The sequence below is a fragment of the Octodon degus genome, unplaced genomic scaffold, assembly GCF_000260255.1.
Source record: "Octodon degus isolate 3935 unplaced genomic scaffold, OctDeg1.0 scaffold00277, whole genome shotgun sequence".
Taxonomy (NCBI): domain Eukaryota; kingdom Metazoa; phylum Chordata; class Mammalia; order Rodentia; family Octodontidae; genus Octodon; species Octodon degus.
This window is the reverse complement of record NW_004524853.1, coordinates 844468-865073: the sequence shown is the minus strand read 5'-3', so window position 1 is coordinate 865073 and position 20606 is coordinate 844468. Positions and strand designations below refer to the sequence as shown.

At 37.4% G+C, this 20606-nt stretch overlaps 1 pseudogene; it reads right to left on the bottom strand.

Moving 5' to 3' along the window:
• Positions 1-15968, bottom strand: part of LOC101581405 — a 67687-nt pseudogene extending 51719 nt beyond the window's left edge.
• Positions 15969-20606: the final 4638 nt, after the last annotated feature.

Genomic DNA, 20606 nt, shown 5'->3' with positions numbered 1-20606 from the left:
CTCCGTATCCGATTAGGTAATTTTTTTTTCTGTACTAGAGCACACACTATCCCCATTGCCTCTTTACCTTTTAGCCTGGCAGTCGAGGCCTGGTTGTTCAGGTAATCAAATGTGAAGCACTCGTGACTCCATCTTCACCTCCTGGGTATGTCTCATCTTGTGTTTTTGCTCAGATTTTCCTTTTAGAGGAAATGTTTTCTTTCTCCCTTCAACTTCTCGCAAGAAATAGCTCAGCTTTATCTTGAGTAACATCCCTTTCCTTACCTTTTACTAGCATTTTCGCTTGGCTGGTTATTCCTCCTCAGCACTGTATGACTCTCTGTATCATTGCTAATAAGTTATTATTTCATTAATTTCATTGTTTCACTTCATCAGTTTATATGTTTGCTCCCTAACCAGACTCTGGGTTCTTGGAATAAAGAAACAAAATCTTTGTTTGCTTACAGTCTCAGGGCTAACTCCTTGCCTATTTATTGAAAGAAAAATGAATTAGCAATTTCTCTGTCTTCTTTCTTGCTGTGCTTGCACTAATAGTTAGAAGCATCACTTTCAGATTTCTAACAAATGGTGTGCATCTAAGTACTTCTCAATGGGGCCACAGCCAGCATTAATACTGAAGTGGTAAGTAATGGCCAATTTTGTTTCCTCTGTAATGGAAATTGATGAAAGGAGGTTTCACCATAGATAATTAGATTGGTTTTAGTTTTACCACTTTAATATCCAGACAGTTCTTGACAGTGATTTCTGTAATTTCAGAAAGATAAGCTGATTTCAAAAGCCATGCTTAAAAAAAAATTCTCTCATCGTTCTTGACTCACTGTGCAGGTAGAAAGACTTTCTTCCTGCTCACATTTTCTGCAGTGCTTCCTCAAAGGGGCGTGTTTTCTTTTAAAATTAACATCAGAGTAGATGAAGCACAGAAGATTGAGGGCTTGATAGGGACACATAGAAGTAATCACTGAGCCAAAGATTTTCATTTACTGCCGTCAAGGTATACACCAGGGCTAAAATGTGATGTACCAACCAACATAAAGCAGAATTCTAGTTTGCATTCCAGAAACTTGCACTGACTTTACCTGCATAAGCTGATAGATGGATGCTATACAGGAGACACCTTTGCACAAATCCCACCTTTAGCTCGGAGGGATTGTCTTCTGCGTGCTCTCACTCCTTCTGACTGCTTTGTTTCCTTCCATTGCCTCGCTCTCTAAGGAACAGGTGGCGCAGAGCATCTTATAGACACTGTTAATTTGGAGCAGATAATTGCACATATCTCAAAAAGGTTTCAGGATATAAGAGGATATTTACAAGCCATTTGTGATATTTAAAGTGGATAGAGCCTCTCATTCATTGTAATGCTCTTTCAATCAAATAAAATGCCCAGGAAATAAATGCTACCATCAATACCATAATCAATTATTTTTATGATTATAGTGTTCTAGGTGCTATTAAAATTTTAGCTAGGAACAGAAAAACTCATATTCACTATCTTTTCCCTTTGTCGTGGTTTAAAGCAATAAAAATATGGTTTATGAGGGACCCATCTTTCATTTATATTGGGCAACAAAACAAATAGGGGAACAAAAACAGGAAGCTCACTTAAAAATAATAAAATTACTTCTGTGAATATAAATGAGAATAAGAAATCACAGGGTAAGATGTTGAAATATCCTTGAAGTTAGATTTGTATTCTCCATTGTTCCTGACATAATGCTTTGCATATTATTAGTATTTAGCAACATTTTGCTGAATAGAACTTAATTAATTTCCAAGCATGTATTTCTGAGTTTTGAAACTATTCATGAGAAAGTTTTAAGAAAGAGCAATTTGAAACTGAGGAAGAAATATGAAGGTGTACGTTAACTTCTGTGCAAACTAATTTCATATATCATGTGACGCCTCATGACAGCTGATTCTGTGTGGATTTTGGTGAATCCAGTAATCATGTAATTTTCTTCAAATGAGGAATACACATTTTACACTGTGTCAAAGGTCTTATAACTTGAGTACTTTTCAGTAGAGGTTGGATATTCTACATTGTCTATCTTACAAAACTTTGTCCATGTGTTATTTATAATTGTGAAAATGGGTTATACAAAACTTTGAAATATCATGAGTTTCTAAGGAAGTAAATAATATTTTTGGCAGTTCAGACATTTGAGCTAGAGTAATACAATTGGTTTCTACTAAGGTTCTGCTTCTCACTACCTATCTGACCTTTAAACTATTGTTGGCCTTCTGATCTTTCGATCTTGTTACCCAAATGTAACAATAGTAACACCCAATAAGCTTTTTGTTGTTGTTGCTATTATTTGAGACAGGGCTTTGCTATGTAGTTCAGTTTGCCTTGAACTAACTGTATAGACCAGTTTGGCCAGAACTCATGGTGATCCTTCTGCCTTAGGCTGTGAGTGTGAGATTACAGGCATGTACTACCATGCCAGGTACTAATACTTTTTTATAGGAATCAAAGGAGATCTTTTTTATAAAATTATTTTCATGATTCTGGCAGTAAATATTCTATAATGCATAGATACTACTATATTGTTAAATAACAAAAAAGTAACTTTTAGAAGTGCAATAACTTAGATGTATTAATGAAAGTTTTACATTAGCAAAATGTAAAAAAAATGTAATGCAAGAAGACTGATAAAAATGTAAGCAACATAAATAAAAAATATTTTTCAATACAAATAATTGAAATAGAAAGAGGAAATAGAAAGGTGTAAGTGATGGAGGTGAGGAAACGTCAGTTATGTCTCTCTCTCTCTCTCTCTCTGTCAATTTCTTTCTGTCTCTGTCTGTCTCTGTCTCTTGTCTCTCTCTTTCTGTGTCTCTGTCTCTCTGTTTCTCTCTTCCTCTCTGTCATCAGCAGTGGTATCCCAGCAGTCATTTCAGCAGGCCTATTTTGAGTCTCAAGTAAATTTTAGTCTTCATATATCCTTTTTTTCATCACAGCTGTTTTGGAGTTGAAATTGTCCACTAAATAACTCTTTTTTTCCCTACTTGAGATGAAATAAATGAGAGTTAGACAAAAGGTCATTACAAATGGAAACAAAATTATGACCTTTGTTACTAATTAGGTTAACATTAAAGAATCTAGCTTATATTTGCTAGTAAGAGTACTTTGAATGCTAGAATTCAGGCAGTCTGTACAATTCCTAGCAGTGGTGGATACTTGAGGACAGTTCCTTCTCAATGCACAGCAGAGGAGAGTACACACTCTCTTCAAATAAAGGAGTAAGAAAGAATGAGGGGATAGGGGATCAGTTGTGCAAGTATTCTTATAGTAAAGTCTCTTTTAAGGAAATTTACCCCTCACACACAAAAAAATGTTGATTATCAAGACAAAAATTTCTTTTCTGCATGCAGGAAAAATCCATGCTAATCTCCATCCATACGGAAGTGAATATTAGGAATAATAAGTAATTGCTGCCCATACTATTAGGGTTATCCAGAGAAAAAACATCAGTAGATTACAGGAGGGTGGGAGGGAGGGAAACTGATTCAAAAGAATTGGCTCCTATGAGCATGGAGGCTGGCAAGTCCCAAGGTCACCTGGGTGGCCTGCTAAACTAAATCAGAAAGTAGGTGGCGATGCTACCAGTGTTGGTGATTTAACTACAGTCTGAGCCCAAAGGCCTGAGGACCAGAACTGCTAACAATAAATTCCAACCCAAAGGCCAACAGATTGAAACCCAGAAAAATCTGATGTTGAAGTTCATGTCCAAGTATAGGCGAAAAGCCTATGTTTCAACCTTAAGCCTGTCAAGTGAGAGAAATTACCTCCTACTCAGAAGATCAATCTTTTCCTCCTATTCAGTTCTTCAACTGATGGAATGAAGTCCCCTTACATTAAGGAGAGTAAAACACATTTTTGTCTACGAATTTAAATGTTAATCTCACGGCCAAATTTCTTCATGTAAAACAGCTAGAAAAATGTTTGACTAAACTCCTCAACACCACAGGGACTGGAGAATGTGGCACATAAAGTTTATCAGCACATACTTCCCCATTCCATGTAATGATAACTACTATATTTTTGTCATGGTTTGTGTCTAGTTGTTCCCCCAAACAACTAGCCCCATGCCCTTATGGTGGGGCTTCTGGAGTTTGTGATTAATTCATGATCCAGTGCTGGAATTATGGGTGTGAATGCTGCTGGGATTATGGGTGTGAGTGCTGTACCCTGCCCAGGGAAGATAGCCAAATGCAACGCAAGGGAGACAGACTTGCTCTCTGTAGCCATTGTTGTCACTGCTCCTCCCTTTTGCTCTTGCTATTTTGCTATTTTCTGCCTCCATGAACTGCTACTCTCTGCTACATGCAGGTCTGCCTTGGAGCCAAGTGAGTATGGATTGAAACCTCCACTAACTATGAGTTTTATAAATATTTCCTTCCTTAATTTGGGGTGTTGGATATTTTGTCCCAGCAACAATAGAAAAGTAACCAAGACAATTTTATTCTAATTATTTAATAGATTTCCCACTACATATAACCTTGTTAATGATTAGGTGACTTAAATTAACAATATTAAGCACAGTTAGTGACTTACATTAGATATTCAATAGATACTGACAAATTGTTAAATAAATAAATGAAAATTTTTAGTTCTGGCTTCTTGCCTGCTACAACCCTACTATGGTCTTGTATGTGTTTATCTGCTATGAGCTACACTATTAAGTCTTAAAATAATCTGTTATGACTGCACATATAATTCCACAAGAAAGTATTGTAAGTATATAGATGTAAAAATATAGTATATTCTTATTTAATTCTGAGAACAATCATAGAGGTAGGTGTTGACACAGTCACTATTTTACTGAATTGAAAACTAAGGCATGCACTTATTTTCAGCAGTGATATGCCAGTAATTACAGATCTAATTAACAGAGTTCACCCAGCAGAGATGGTGGTGGCGATGGCGGCAGCGCAGCAAAAAGACAGAAAAGATAAAAGAGGTTTTTATTGGGGACATGGGGGGACAGCTATATTTATAGGTTCTTAAAGGGTGCGGGGCCTTGGGAGGTGAGGTGAGGACTTGTGAGGGCTCATTGGATGTCCTCCTGGGAGGTGAGGTAGTTCATCTTGGCACACCAGATGAAGGGAATCCTGGGAAGAAGAGGTAAGTAGTTGTTCTGGACTCATCGCCACCTTGTGGAGATGCCGTGGTGATTCAGCCAGTTTCCACATGAGCTGACCCATCACTAATGAGTCTTATTTAACACTCATCACAAATCTGGCCACAGTACATGTGGGTTACTTCCTTACCTGGATTGTAATTTTAAATGAACACACTGTTTTGATTTTGTAGACTTCCTCAGTGCAAATCTATTTCCAAGATTTGCCATTCTCTTTTTATAAGTTGTTAAGGCAAAATACTCAGGCCAGGAAAACAAGTACTTCTCTGTGTTTATGCTACCAAGCTGATGCCAACAGGGCCATTAGATGCCCACCTGGCAGTGCTCTCCTGATGACACGACTGCTTCTTTCCAAGTCTGTATATAGCATCAAACTCACTGAATATTTTAACTTACCTTTGCAAGTCTTTCTTCTCTAATAAGTGCCCACATTCATTAAAGAATGAACTGCATCTGATTTAAATCTAACACTTCTGTGCTTTATACCAAACCAAACTCAGAGAATTCACTCAATAAATTTATCTTATACTGAATAAGAAATCCAGGTTTTCTAATATGTATTATCTGTCTAGAGTTTGAGATAAAGCTGAAGCAGAATTTAGTTTTACTAAACATATTGCTTTGGCAGAAATATATGTGTGCCTTTGATTCTTTGTTTTAACAAAGGATCTAATGCCATGTACATAATTTAAAAGGCATATTTGATTTGACAATTCATTAATCAAATAACTCAAACTGAATACCTGAAGAGCCCAACAATAGCCACAATTTAGACAAACAAAGAAAAATACCATGTGTTTTATTATCAAGAACTAAGATCTGAGTATACATCTTAACAGTAATGGTATCACTTGGTTAAAATCCTTGACAAAAGTTCCCTAGAACTATTAGGTTTCAGCTGATTCTTAAAGTATTAGCAGAACTGGATGCACTAAGTGAATGATAAGAATTGCAAAGTGGTTGGAAAACACAAAAAATATCAAAGAAACAGGAATAAAATAGTGCACGTGAGGAGAGTGGCTCAAGATAAAACATTACATGTATGCACTTTGCCCATAGATAACAAGATTCCACCAAGTGTTTTCACAGCTTCTGGGGTTGACTGATTGATTGGTTGATTGTTCAATTGATTGTGGCATTGAGTATTGAACCCAGAACCTTCATCATGAACTACATCCCCAGGGTGTTTAGTTTTTATTTTGGGGAAAGGATCCCTATGTTGCTCAGTTGTCTCGGCTGGGCTTGCACTTGTGGCCTTGCAGCATCCACCTCCTGAAGTACTGGATTCCAGGTATGCACCACCATGCCCGGCTAGCTCCTGGTATTTATCATACTTATGTGTCATCATTTCACTTTACATTTGGGAACACACTCATTGACTTACTGATTTATATTATTTAGAAATATAAAGTATTTTGTAAACTGAGGTTATTAAAACATACACTATTTTTTTGGAACCCAGAAGAATGGGAATTATAGCATAAAACAAAGCACATAGGTAAATAAGAGAGTCACAGGTGTGAATTCTGACCTGGATACTTATTATGTAACGTTAATAACCCAGGTTTACCTCTTTAAGCTTCAGTCCACTCATCTGTTACATGAAAAAAATTCTAATATTTATTTATACACTCATAAGGATAAAATTATATACTGATTTGAACAGCCAGCTGGCTGATACAATGGTTGTGGAAGAGCTGTCACTTAAGGGTTAATGACTATTTATGTCATTATATTGTTTGCCAACTGATAGAGCATTACCTTCTGATATTAGGACTTTTAGGAAGGCAAATGTTAGCTGACCTTGCTCCGTTTCTCTGTTCCCTCTACTTATCCAGTAGTCTTTTACCCGTACTACTAAGGATGGTCCATCTCTCCTCGTATGAAACAAAGATACATTTCTAAATCCAAGAAACTAAAAGAAAAGGCCTATCATAAATTACCCAAACTATTTTTTTCTTTGAACTTTTAGGTCACAAAAATCAATAATGACAGTTATTATTTTTTATAATTATAAATTTTGCACCATTCTTATTCTATGAAGCAAGAAATTAGACAAAACAAAGTTCATCTAAAAAACAGAAAGTGCTATTACTTAGTTCTATTGAGCTTTGAAGACAGTCATTTTAAATTTAAAAATAGTACAGAAATCATATGATAAAGGAGGTTGTTTGAAATCCCAGTAAATAAGAAATCAGTTATTTAGTTGTATTTACTACTCTGAGCATAACAAAAGCAAATTATGCATCTAAAGATCAATACATGCTCAAAGGTTACTAGTTATAGGTGTGTCCAGTCTGTGAGCTGTAGCTTAGACATCCCTGGCTTACATGGGATGCATTGAGTGAAGACGAGTTGTTATAAGGCTGCATATACAACTTATAATGTAGTTAATGTGTGTAAGTAGCCAAACTTCCTTTCTGTAATAAAGGTGTTTGTTATAACACAGATATGTCCAATCTGTGGGCCACAGATTAAGCATGACAATGTTTTTGTCTGGCCAAACTCATTTGTTGGAACCTAATCACCAACACAGCAGTATCAGGAGGCAGGCTTCTGGGAGGCAACAAGGTCATACAGGTGAAGGCCTTAGGAAAGATGTTGGTGATGTGTCCAGGAGGTGCCCTGTCACCACATGACAATTCAATAGTTAGGTGCTTCTAGGTGGACTACACCTCTACCAGACACAGAGTCTGCTGTCCCTTTCACCTAGGACTTCACAGACTACAGAGCAGGCAGAAGTGTTTTTTTAATTTATCAGCTACCTATTCAGTATATTGTGCTTTGTCAGAGCACTCAGATTAACATAGGCACATTAGTTTGCATTCTTTTAAGACTTACTGAAAATGTCTTGCAGTGAAATGAAATCACTTTAGGATATCCGTATTTCCGCAGTGCTCCAAAACCATTGGTGTTCTAAAAAAAAGAAAAATTAAAATACTTCCTTTATCCTGCTTAATAAGAGGATAAAAACTGGGGACATCTAAGCTCACATAATGATTTTTCTCTAATATATTTTTAAAATGAATCAAAAGCAGAATATGCTTTGGTTTATGCATACTATTATGAACTGAACTGTGTCCTCTCAACATTCATATTTTGGAGTCATGCTGCCCAGTGTGATTTCCTTTGGTGGTATGGTCCTGAGGGAGAAAGATAAGGTTAAAGGAAGTTAAAGGCTGTTTTCTCTTCTTCAGTGAGCACCATAGGACAGACCATGTGAGGACACTACAGGAAGTGGGGTAGCGGTGCACCAGGAGGAAGACAGGGCTCCCTGGAAGGCAGTCCTTCCAGAATGTTAAACTCCGGAACTGCAAGAATATAAATTTCTATGCTTTAAAGCGACCCAGGATATTGAATTTTGTCAACAACACCCTTAACAGACTACTACATGCATTAGAGCATCTTAGTGTGATTCTGGGTGGTGTACATAATTAATATCAAAATCTACTTTTGTAATACCCACCTTAATGTGTAATATTTTTTAATGTTTAATAATTTTACTGAGAAACAAATAGCAATGAGACAGTTACAAAACAGATCAGTAGGACAATTTCAATAATAAATACATTGCACATTGTTGTCTCAATGGTTATTCATTGTACAAGATGCAGACATGACATCCCATCCACAAACACTATTAGAACAAATCTTCTTCTTCAATGAATTAAGAGAATGTAGCTGTATATCTATCCTATATTGTATATACAGAGACAAAGTGGTCATTCATTTGTATCCCCTTTTATTCTTTAGTTTTGTCAGAGAAGGGTGTTCCATTGTCATTTAGATATTATATTGCAGGTGCATGAACTCAGCAAAACATTCCAACACAGTCCAGCAGTCCATAAAAGTAGTGGGTCATCCTCAGGACTGGCAATGTCAGAAGTTGTTGACCTGAACCCTTTACAACCCCGCATACCAACATGTTTTCACTCCTTATACCTCGCTTTTATATCTTTCTGCTGGATGGTTAAGACCAAGATAAAGCAAGACCTATATAACAAGGAATGTGACTTTTGTATCTGACAAGGTCAGTCAAGTCCCCTCAGGATTTATCCTGAAACCCTGTACCACACTTTGTAGATCCTTTGTCAGTGCCAGCCATGTGGATGAGTCATGTCCATTCCTTGACCAATTTGCTCTCTGTGAAAGCTTGAGAGAATGTTTTCTCTCCATGTGACTCTCCTTAAGCACCCTAAGGATGTGATCATTGATCACATTCCTCTGTGGCACCATAATCTCCTTGATCAGAAAATTTGCGACACAACTGAGTTATATGACATTATAACTTATATGAACATTAGAACTTATATGAGTATAAGTTCTCATATGTCTTGAGTCTTCACTGACCTTGAAAGGCTAGGGTCAAAATGTTAACTGATCTTTCAGCCCTTCTTTTTCTCTAATTTTTGGTCTGCAAACTTAGGTTGTTAACCTTCCAGAAGAGAAGCTTATTATTACCCTACAACATATGCAGTTGGGTTTAACCTCACTATCTGTCTGAATATCTAACATCTTAGGCATAACATGGAATAGGTATCTTCCATCAAATATTGATACGTTAAACTTTAAGTTCCTTTAGTATGTAATCTAAATTAGTGTGCATATTTTATTTGACAGAGTCTAAGAATTTTTGTAAAGCTAAACAATAATGATATTTCTGAGGACAGTATAAAAGATTTGATATGCTATAAGAGTTAACATGCTCTTTTACTTGTTCGTGGAAATACTTGTAATTGTGTATCCATCTACTAATAAATTAAATGCCCATCATTATAATTGCTGCATAGCACAATGTTATGTTGATGTTCATACTGAGAGCCTGTACATGACTAAAGCGCAGTGGACATCTTCCTAATTGTACATGGCTATAATTATAACTTCAGTTTGACATATGATCCCTTTGTGAATTCACTGCATAATATTTACATTATCTTCTTTACAGGAGTTTCATAAATCCTAATTCATTACAAAGACCAATTTCCTCTTGAAAATTTTTTCTCTGTCTTTTTGAAGATAAACTGGCAACCTTTCTAGTAGTGTCCAGGAGACAAATGTCATCCACTTAAACTAGATTTTCCTCATGTTTCTTCATTATGTGGTTTGTCGTGTATCAGAAGATTGCTGACCTTTTAACAAACAGCATTATACTTAGTTCCTTTTAGTGAGCACAAATATGATGATCAAATAGTACTTTTTTTAACTTTGGAATTACACCAAAACACACCCTGATCACTAAGCAAAACCTGCACTCTCTGGACACCTCGTGCCCTGGGGACACCCTAGTTCTAAGCAGCCCAAGAGCAAGTGGCTGACGAATTAGGAGGTGCGACACCACAAAAAATCTTACTTGTTTTCCAGTTTCTTTGGATTTCACTTTCAGCGTTGGAGGTGCCTCTGGCTCTTTTATGTCCTTAGCTTAAGACATTCTGAAACAACATTTAAATTCTAAAATGAAAATTCACCTTATTTCAGGTACACCTACAGCATACAGTGAAAGCATTATGAGATTGTGGCAGCTCTGCCTACTTGAAGAATGTCAGTGATCTGTGCTGTTTCTTTCAGGGCAGCGCAATGTGTCAGGAGAGTGACTACAATGAAAGAGCATCTGCTGCCCTTCGGATGACCCCACGCTGTCTCCTTGGGTTTCTGTAAATTTCCTATTTAGATCGGTTTAGATTCAGCTCCTCTCTCAACCTTAAGACCTGGTTGTTGATTTCCTGGACCTATAAAAGGTTGTAGATACATGTGTTAAGGAAAAGGCTATATGAGGGCCATTCCACAGAACTTGAAATAAGGCAGTGGTTTATACTTATTTTAAATCTGCTTCCAGAACAAAGAAATAAATAAAATATAATTGCATAGGTCCCAGCTGGCAAAAATTCTATAAGCACAAGGTGTCCTTAAACATTGCAGAGTTTATAAAAAAAAAAAAAAAAAAACTCCTGGCTTAAAACTTTGAATAATTCTTGAAAAGAGGGATAAAGTCTTTGGCCTGACTTATTTGGTCCTTCATTTTGGTCCTTCACTTATTTGGTCCTTCATTAAAGCCCCATTCCAGCTTGACTTTTGTAGGACATCCACTTGGCTGGACACAGACATTTCTTATATTGTTCAGTGTCTACCCTTTTGTCAAGGATGGAAGCAAGAACAAATATGAAGCTTAAAATGCTGGATATCTACCACTCCAAAGAACATAAGGAAAAAAGGAAAAGCAAGATTAAAGACAATCTGGCATCTGTAATAATGTATCAATTCTCCAGTGCATTCTTTTCAATTCTTACAAGAAGGGTCAAGCCCTAAAATATTTTTTGGTAGCTTCTTCCATTTCTCTCTTTATTGTTTACAAGAATAAAAGCTTCCTTTCCCCTTTGGTCTCATTTTGAAAGTGTGAGGAGAAAAATAGGCTATAAATCAATGGACTGAGCTAGCCATCTTGAGCAGTTAAATAATACTTTTTAAACTTTTAAAAATCACAATTATAATAGAAGTAGATAGGACCGCTTTAAGAGACTTTGCTTTAGTGCATATGAATTTTAGCTTTCTATGCCCTCTCCCACTGGGTTTTTAGGACTATATACAAAAGTAGAGGTGCACTTGTTTGTGACAAAGTGATATCTTAGTAAACTCATCATAATCTACAAAAATTGCGCATCAAGAATGGACTCAATACACCTAACTAGGAGAATGTCCTAGTTTACCAACACAGTTTCACCAGTTATGTCTTTTTCTATTTTGTTGTTTCTTTTTTTGTTTTGTTTTGTTTTGTTTTCTGAATGCTCAGTCAGTTGGAGCTGTGGCTCACTGTGCTACAAAACACCACAAGAGACTACCCTGCCACACATACCACTACCCTGGGAAAAGACCTAAATTCAAAATTCAAATTAAGGTTTCTGGGCTAGTGATATAATTCAGTACTGGAACACTTGCCAAGCGTGTATAAAGTCTTGGGTTTGATCCTGTTTAAGTATAGTTACTACTAAATGCCTGCAATTTTTGTCTCATTATAAATTTGAAATGTCATATAATCTTAAATCAGAACCATGTATTACAAAAACATGTATATTTACATATACATACATATCTTCAGATAGTTAGACTGTTAACTATACCATGTATTGGTTGTAAATGATTGAACACTATTCAAAGTAAGTTACAGCTATTATTTTACTTAAAATTCCCAAGTAAAATAGTCAACAATTTTCTTTATTTATAGATGAAATTAAAGTCTAGCATCTTTAGCAAAAGACAGATTTGCATGTATATTTATATATAGATATGTACTTACAGATATATATTTATATATCTATCAATCCATATTTATATAGAGATGTGTACTTATTTGGTATGTATTTTGTTACTAATGTTCTACGAGGAGGTAAATAATGAACGCATTCCCTCTTGTTTGAAATATAGTAGACAAAGTCTTAAAGTAGTAACCACTAAGCACCACTGCTTAAAGGCATAATAGTGAAGGGGTTAATCACTTAGTATCTGACTAGTTAAGTGTGGGAAAGCTAAGTTTAAGTGCTAAGAATTGAGTTTTATGGTTGCCACTGCCTATTTGCATTCTTTGTTCTATACTTTTTTAGGCCATCGATGCATTTCAAGTCCTATTTGTTGTAGTATCATGAGAAGAAAAAGAAGGAGGCTGAGAAAATACTTGCTATTTGTGAACAAGTTAGTCTCTTTTTACCCCCAGGGATAATTTTGACAATCAATTCTATTTTTCTATGCTTGTTAAATAGCAAACATTGATACATAAGAAATTTTGCACTTTTAAATCTTTACTGAGAATGGTATACAAGAAAGTCTAGTAAAGGACAATAATACTAAACACTTTAAATTAAATTCCACCAAAGAGAACAATAATGTTGATTAATGGATCCCACTGAATATCTGGTTTTTGTGTAAACATCAAAGTCAGTTTCCCTTATTCAGCAGAACCAGACTTGTCTAAATTCTCACCTTAATTAATGGGTTTCCCTAAAAGAAGCCCCCACCATGCAAAAATATTTAATGATAACTAAATGCTAATTGTGCATAATCAAAATAATTGCAAATTACATGCAAATTTGAAACACCATCAGTAAAAGATTTTTCTTTGGGAAATTCCTATATCATTATCTGAATTTACGTCATATTTAAGAAGCTTCATCAGGCTCTGGGCAGAGAGAAGCATGTCATTTCAGGAGGCTAAATTTCACCGTTACCAAGGTCAGTGGAAACCTTGTTTGATAAAAGCTTGAAGTAAAACAGCAGTACTGGAGAGGAGAGAAATAGATATAAAGATATAAAGTTGTTTTTTTCCCATAATTTTAGTGAGAAACAAATAGCAATGAGACCGTTTCAAATCAAATTGGTAGGACAGTTCCAATAATTAACACATTGCATACATTCTTCCTAGTGGTTATTTGCTGTACAAGATGCGGACACAATATCCTATTTACAAACACCATTAGAACAAATCCCTCTATTCATTAAGAGAATGTAACTATGTATCAATCCTAACCATTTTGAATACACAGATACAAAATGGACATTCATCTATATCCCCTTTTTTGTTTGGTTCTGTCATTTGAAAAGACAGTTTAAGTTTGTTTGTTTTTTTGTTTGTTTTTTGTTTGTTTGTTTTTGTTTTTTGCAGAACCGGGGATTGAATTCAGGCCCTTGCACTTGCCATGGAAGTGCTTGTTCCACTGAGCAATCTCCTCGGCCCCCTATAAAGTTGTTTTGAAGTAGAGAATTAATTACCTTCATTAAACAAAATCAAAATCTCTAACACAAAATCACCAAAAGGGAAAGATTCCAAAAGCAGTAGCTACTCCTAAAGAGAATACCAAAGGTGAATTTTGTATTCAAGAAGCTTTACACAGATTATGTACAACTGCTGACATTAAGTAGCCAAGTTTAGTAATTTCATAGCTTTTCACAAAAATCTTCATTTTACCAATTCCTTACTGTTTCCTGTTTTCCTTGGAGACAATGAAGTATCGACTACCATCATTTTTTTTTTTTTTTTGGAACACCATAAATTGCCTTTATTTTGTACGCATCCACATATCAGCATTTAGTGCTCCTGAACAGACAGTGGGAAGATGCAGCAGGGGCCAGGAGGCCAGGCCAACAGCTCCCAGATCCGCAGCACGCTGAGCCACTCCTTTGTCCCCGCTGAGCATGAGAAGTAGCAGCACCAAAGTCAAAGTCCACACTGGCCGGTTCCTCTGTTCCAGTTCTCAGACTGCACACTGGATCCAAATGGAGGCAAGAGCACCCGAACAAAGGCCCAAAAGCCTGTGTAAACCTTCTTCAGTTCCAAAGCGAGGTGGGTGGGGAAGCAGGAACAATCCAGATGGACCACGTGTGCTTACAGTGTCTTCATGTGGCCTTGCTTTGTCTGCCCACCAGGTACCTGAGGTTCTGGCAGGTCTGCAGGACCCTAGTGGCTGCTCTGTTCACCTCATCGAAGCTGAGCTGAGACATCAGCTGATGGTGGCAGCAGGCGGCTGCCCAGGCCCTGTACTCATTTCCCAGGCTGGTTGAGAATGACTGTGGTTTCAAAGCTGAAGGAGGGAAGTAAGAGACTCTTTCCAACCTTACCTGATGGCTTCTGTCCAGAGGAAGGAAGGGACAGCATGGAGAGTGCTGGGGTGACAGTGTGACAAAGGGGAGGAAGAGCAAAAACAGAACCCTTGGATCAAGGTGGGGGAGAGATGGGGAAAGCCCTGAATTCCTCACTGAAGGCCAATTTCAGAGGGTGTCGGAGCGTTACAATCTATACTTTGGCCAAGGGTGGGAGTGGAGGAGAGTGGGACAGGCCCATGCCTTGGAAGGGGTCATCACTTAAGACTTTAAAAAAAGAAGCCAGGGTGCAGGCAAAGCACCCCTACACCCAACAGTAGTCCCACAAGCAGCAACCTGAAGCCTTCACATACACTCAACCAGTCACCCAGGCCAGAGCTCCAGGTGGTGGATGGAGGTGGGGCAGGGAGGGGAAGGCAGTGCCCGGGGCTGTGAAATCAGCAGCAAGGTGATTATGTGATGTCTTTTCGCAGTCAAGTTAGATGTGCCCCATCAGTCCAGATGGGGATTGATTTAAATATGCTTTCTTGATCCCAGAAGTTCAACTATGTAGACAGAATGATTTGTAATAGCACAACTTATGCATTCAAATGCATAAAAAATCAGTATCATTTACAGTACCTTAACATAATCTGCCTTGTATGGGAGCTTTCTTTCTAGCACTTTGAGGTCTACAAGATGTAACTAGAAAATTTACTACTATGGAAAATGAAGATTGGGCCAGCCAGATAGCTCAGTGGATTAAAACCCCTAAAGACAGCTCAGGGGCCAGGAGTTCGATCCCCAGGCCTGCGGTGCCAGCCCAGCCCCCAGTATGCACTGAGAGGGCAATTGAGACTGGGCGTGGTGGCGTGTGCCTGTAATCCCAGCTCTTGGGAGGCTGTAAACAACTTTGATGCTATAGGAATTCTGCCATTTTGCTAGCGCTGATATGGCTCTTGGGTCCACCACTCCATTAGAACTATTAACTCCATTCATATTAATTTTTGTTACAAATCTTACAAAGAGGGGTGCTTCTGTGTATTTAGGTCCACATCCTATTTTAAGGCTGTATATTCGGTTTTCATAAATTGTTCTTGGAGGCCCGATTACCATCCCTGCTCTTTTCGTAAGTATCATGTCTTCGTCATCTTGTAGACCCCAGCCAACTGTGTCATCTCCTACTTCTTTCTGGCCTTCTTTGAGTTCTTGCAACAGCCAGAAATTGCAAGGGATTTTTGCTCCTGAGCCTGTGGTGACTGCCATCTTACATTGCTGGAGCTCTCAACTACTGTCTTTGAGCAATAATGAGGTTTCAGTTATTCTCCATTTGTCTTTTGATATAGGGGAATGATACTTCCAACTTGAAAGATACTTGGGATGAGTTTATGTTCTCTACAACTGAAGAATAAATTTTAGGAAGAACAAAGGTTAAGAGCAGAGTATATTTATTGGAGGAAGAAAGCTTCAGTCTGAGACAGGAACAGAAGGGGACCCAAGTGGGTTCCCAAGGAATCTGCCTTTTCTAGGGACTTCTATAGAGCAAAACTATGAATTGAGATGGATCTAAGGTGGAAAACATGGGAACTTGCAAGGTGGGCATGAGACAGACCAAAACTATGGTCCATCAATAAGATTACAAGATAGCCGCTCAGGTAAAATTGATCAAATCTGCACGAAATCGGAAAGTGAGTCGCATAGCAAGCGAGCATGAGTATAGAATGGGGGCTTTTCCTGCAAGGGTTTGGGTCTTCCATCTTTCTGGCTTTTTCACAGTGATTGATACCTATCTAGTCCTTCCCTAATGACTATCCCTAAGGAGGCATGTAGCTGCATTTGTTTAATCTTTTGCCTTGAGGTCCAGCCCACTATGGAGGTGCCTGTCTCTCCCACAGTTGCGAGGCATCTTGCCTTCCACTTTGAGTCCTTCGAGGGCCTTTCGCTGTCTGCCTGTCTATAATATTTCTATCTAACTCAACTACCTATAGCACTTTCACATCCTTCCACATACTATCCTTCTCTGCCTTCTGGACACTAGAATGAGAGCCTGTGGAGTGCATCACCAGCCATGGAGGACCACCTGAGCAGCTCTCCTTGAAAGAAGAGCAATAGTCGCCATTTTGACTGAACCTGACCCTATTTCCTTGTATTTATATGGACAGAGCTATCTAGGACACCTGTTTATCCTATCAATTGGCCTTAAGCAATGTATATTGGTTTAGCTGAGGTGCTGGTGATAGTCTTTGAAAGTGGCATGCGTGTTTCCCTGGTAACCTACACCTGCTGCTCAGTAATGTGAGCCAGGATGAGACAGGATGAAAAGCCAATGCTCCATGCTGCCAGCTGGGATGGAGCCTCGAGATAGAGACTGTGATTTCCTGGGGTATGAAAGATTACATCAGAGCTGAAGCACCAGACCCCCAAAACTTTAGATATTATCTCACTAGCATAATGCAGATTACTTTCTATGTGTATCCTCTTGGCATAGAGCAGAGGTAAATGTAGGCCACCCAACTAGCTCAGGTCACAGTACTCACCTACTTCCCACAATTCTCAGTCATTCCTCCTTAAGCCATTCCTCCATTGAATAAAACCCAGGTGCAGTCCTGGGTCAGCCTCTTTGCTCCAGGAAGCCATCTTCGTGCCTGGACTTGGGGCCCCTTCACTCCCCAATAATTATAAATATGTTTTAGTGTCTTTACTTTTGCCATGGGTTGCAACTGGGAGTGGTAGATTAAAATTAACTTGATGGGATTCTAATAACATATCTTTGGGATTACAAATATTGACTTCTTGGACTGAGACAAAAACTTGGAGGGGACTCCTACACCTGCCCTCTCTGGCCCTCTGTTTTCACCAGCGGGAGATGGAAGGATTAAAAAAGAAAGATATCAGTGCATGCACTTTTCCCACCCACTGAGATATATACGTTGGCAGTGCAGTGTTTCCATAGGCAGTTATAGCTCTTAGTGCAGCAGAACCGCTCCCATTCTTCCAGTAACTTCAGTTCCAGGGACAGTTACTCACTTAGTCGCTTCAAAAAAGATGATACCTGCTCCTGGCTGTTGAAGACCCTAATGCTTCTCTTTTTCCATCAATGACTTTATAATACATCCATACCTCTTTCAATATTCTCTTTATTAAACTGTCTCAGTTGTCATTTATATGAGATGTTCAGAGACCTGGCAGGTAATACTATTCATAGTCTTAAAGCACTAAGTCATTGCCTTGAGGTAAGTAAAAGTAATGGGCTCTACTTTTTTAAAAAAAAACTCACATTTTTGGACTTTTTTTTGGGTTTTATATATTTTCTGTCCCTTGAATATTCTTCCTGCCCTCTATACTACCTCTAAAAATGGCTTATTGAACAAGTATAAGTGTTTTTTCCTGCTGTGGTCCTTTCTATGTGATTTATACTGACACTTAACTCATCATGTTATAATTAACCATTTGCGTGACTCTTCTCAAAAGAACTTGTAGTTCATCCAGGGCTCTATAGTGAGTTCCAGGTCAGTCTGAACTATATAGCAATATCCTGTCTTCAAAAGAAAATACTTCTTGAAGGGAGACGATGTGGCTCATTTGTACAGTACTTGCCTGGTATATGAAAAGGCCTGGTATTAATCCCAGCATCATGAAAAATAAAATATATCTTGCCATTGTTAAACCAAGGCTCCATGCACCAAGAAAGGTGGTCTCCATTGTTATTAGGATAATGATCAAGAGGACCTCCCAAAAGCTTGATTATATTTTATTGTTTCTATTTGCCTTTAAAACTTTCCAAAGAGTATGCATTCATCTCCTTAATGGTATTTTCAATGAACTTAAAATAATTTTATGCTGATTTCTCATCGCTAGAAGTTTCTCTCTCTATAACACTCCTAATTTGGCCTTAAGTTTTATCTCCTTTATTATCCTTGAAGTTGTTTTTTCACATTACGTACTCTGATTTGCTTCACATTAGTTGCTTTCACAATTGATCTGTTGATTCTGGTATTACTCACTTATGTCTGTTGTAGATTGGGCCTACGCAATGTAATACTATTCCCTAAAACAACTTGGTCACCTTGTTATTCTGCTCTGAAACTGTCTTAGTCAATTTTTTTTATCCCTGGGATACAATACCTGACATCCTTCCTTCTTAAAGGAAGACAGATTTATTTATGCTCACAGATCATATAAGTGTCAGTCCATCTTCAGCTGTCTCCAAAGCAGAAATGGCATTGTAGCACACAAGCTGGGAAAACCTACTCATATCAGGGCCCCAGGAAGCAGGGACAGAAGAAAGGGGGAGGCTTCCAGGTCATACTTCTAGAGACCTACTTCCAACCAGGCCCTCTTCCACATTCAACTCTGAACTCACCCATGGATTAATTCACTAATGAGTACAGTGTTCCTATGATCCCATCACTTTTCTAAAGCTCTACCTCTGAACACATGAGGCATTTGGGGTTCATCCCAGAACTAAACCATTAGAATAATCATATCACTCTTCCTGTATTAATTGCTGTGCATAATACATGTCATTGAATATACTGAAAATTTAAACTATATTTATGATTTCAGAGCCAATACTGGAAATGGTTAAGTGGTTATTCCATAAAAAACCTGGGTTTTATAATTACTCTAACTCCCTGGTTCTTCATTTACTCATGTAAAAAACAGGGATAATAAGGGATATTTTAGGTACCTGAACAATTCTATAAATTCATATCTCTCTAGCAACTTTCCTAAACTATACAAATAATAAACAAATGAACAATTCATACAATGAGTATTACTTCAGAATAACAAATTTTAAATTATCTGTAAAACCTATTAGAATAAAATAAATATCAACTCCAACTGTACTTCTTTATCAAGTCTCTGATTCACATTTTTGAAGCAATGTAAGAAGCTTCAGTGAAATTGTGTTAAATAACCAATAATGAAACTAAATCACCGTTAAAAGAATAAATTCTTTTTCAGAAAAAAAATGCTAAAATCTATTCATGCCACATCATAACAGTGAATAAAGAAAAGGAGTTAAAAGTGTACAAAAGGGGCTGGGGAGATGGCTCAGTAGATAAGCGTTTGACTGGCAAACACAAGGATCTGAGTTCAATCCCTGGTTCCGCAAAAAAAAAAAAAAAAAAAGTGTACACAGGATTCAAGGAGACAGGCTTGAAATTGCTACTTCTAGAAAAACAAGATTTTAACCCTTTTTGAAAGGGAGAGAAGTCCTACAAATTGTGTTACAGAAGAATAGAGAAATAATAGAGGAATTTATATAACCAGTCAAGACGAATGTAAACTGAAATGTCAAGGAACAAAACTTATCATCACTAATGTAAAGAATTAATCTAATAATGTTCTTAATCTAACCGAATGTGGTTTTGAACATTCTCTTAGAATCTATGTCTTATCTGTCATAGATAAGGTAGATAAATAGAAAAATGCAAGAGGACACATGAAGTTCAAAAAAATGTGTAGAGATCATGCACATGCAAGACAAACAATTCAGCAAAACTAATATTTAAAAATAATGAACAATCCAAGAAAAATGTTCAGAAATAATACAATACTTCAAGCTACATGTTGAAAGGGCTTACCTCTTTCCTAGTAACATTTACCTAAGGAATTAACTTAGTGGCATTTCAAGAAAAGTATTAGACTTCAAAGATAAAAAGTATTTTCAGTATTTGAGTAACATTCACAAAGATTTTAAAAGGGAAGAATTAGATTTGTATAAAATCTTCTAAGTAACATTCATAACAAGGCAAAAATGAAGTAGTATTTTCAAGAAATGCAAATATATACAGTCTACATCAAGGTTTTTGTAACCTAGTGAAAGTATACTTCAAGCATCAATGCTATAGAAAAAAGTCTGAAGCACTCAAAAACTTGGAGATATCTCTGATCATG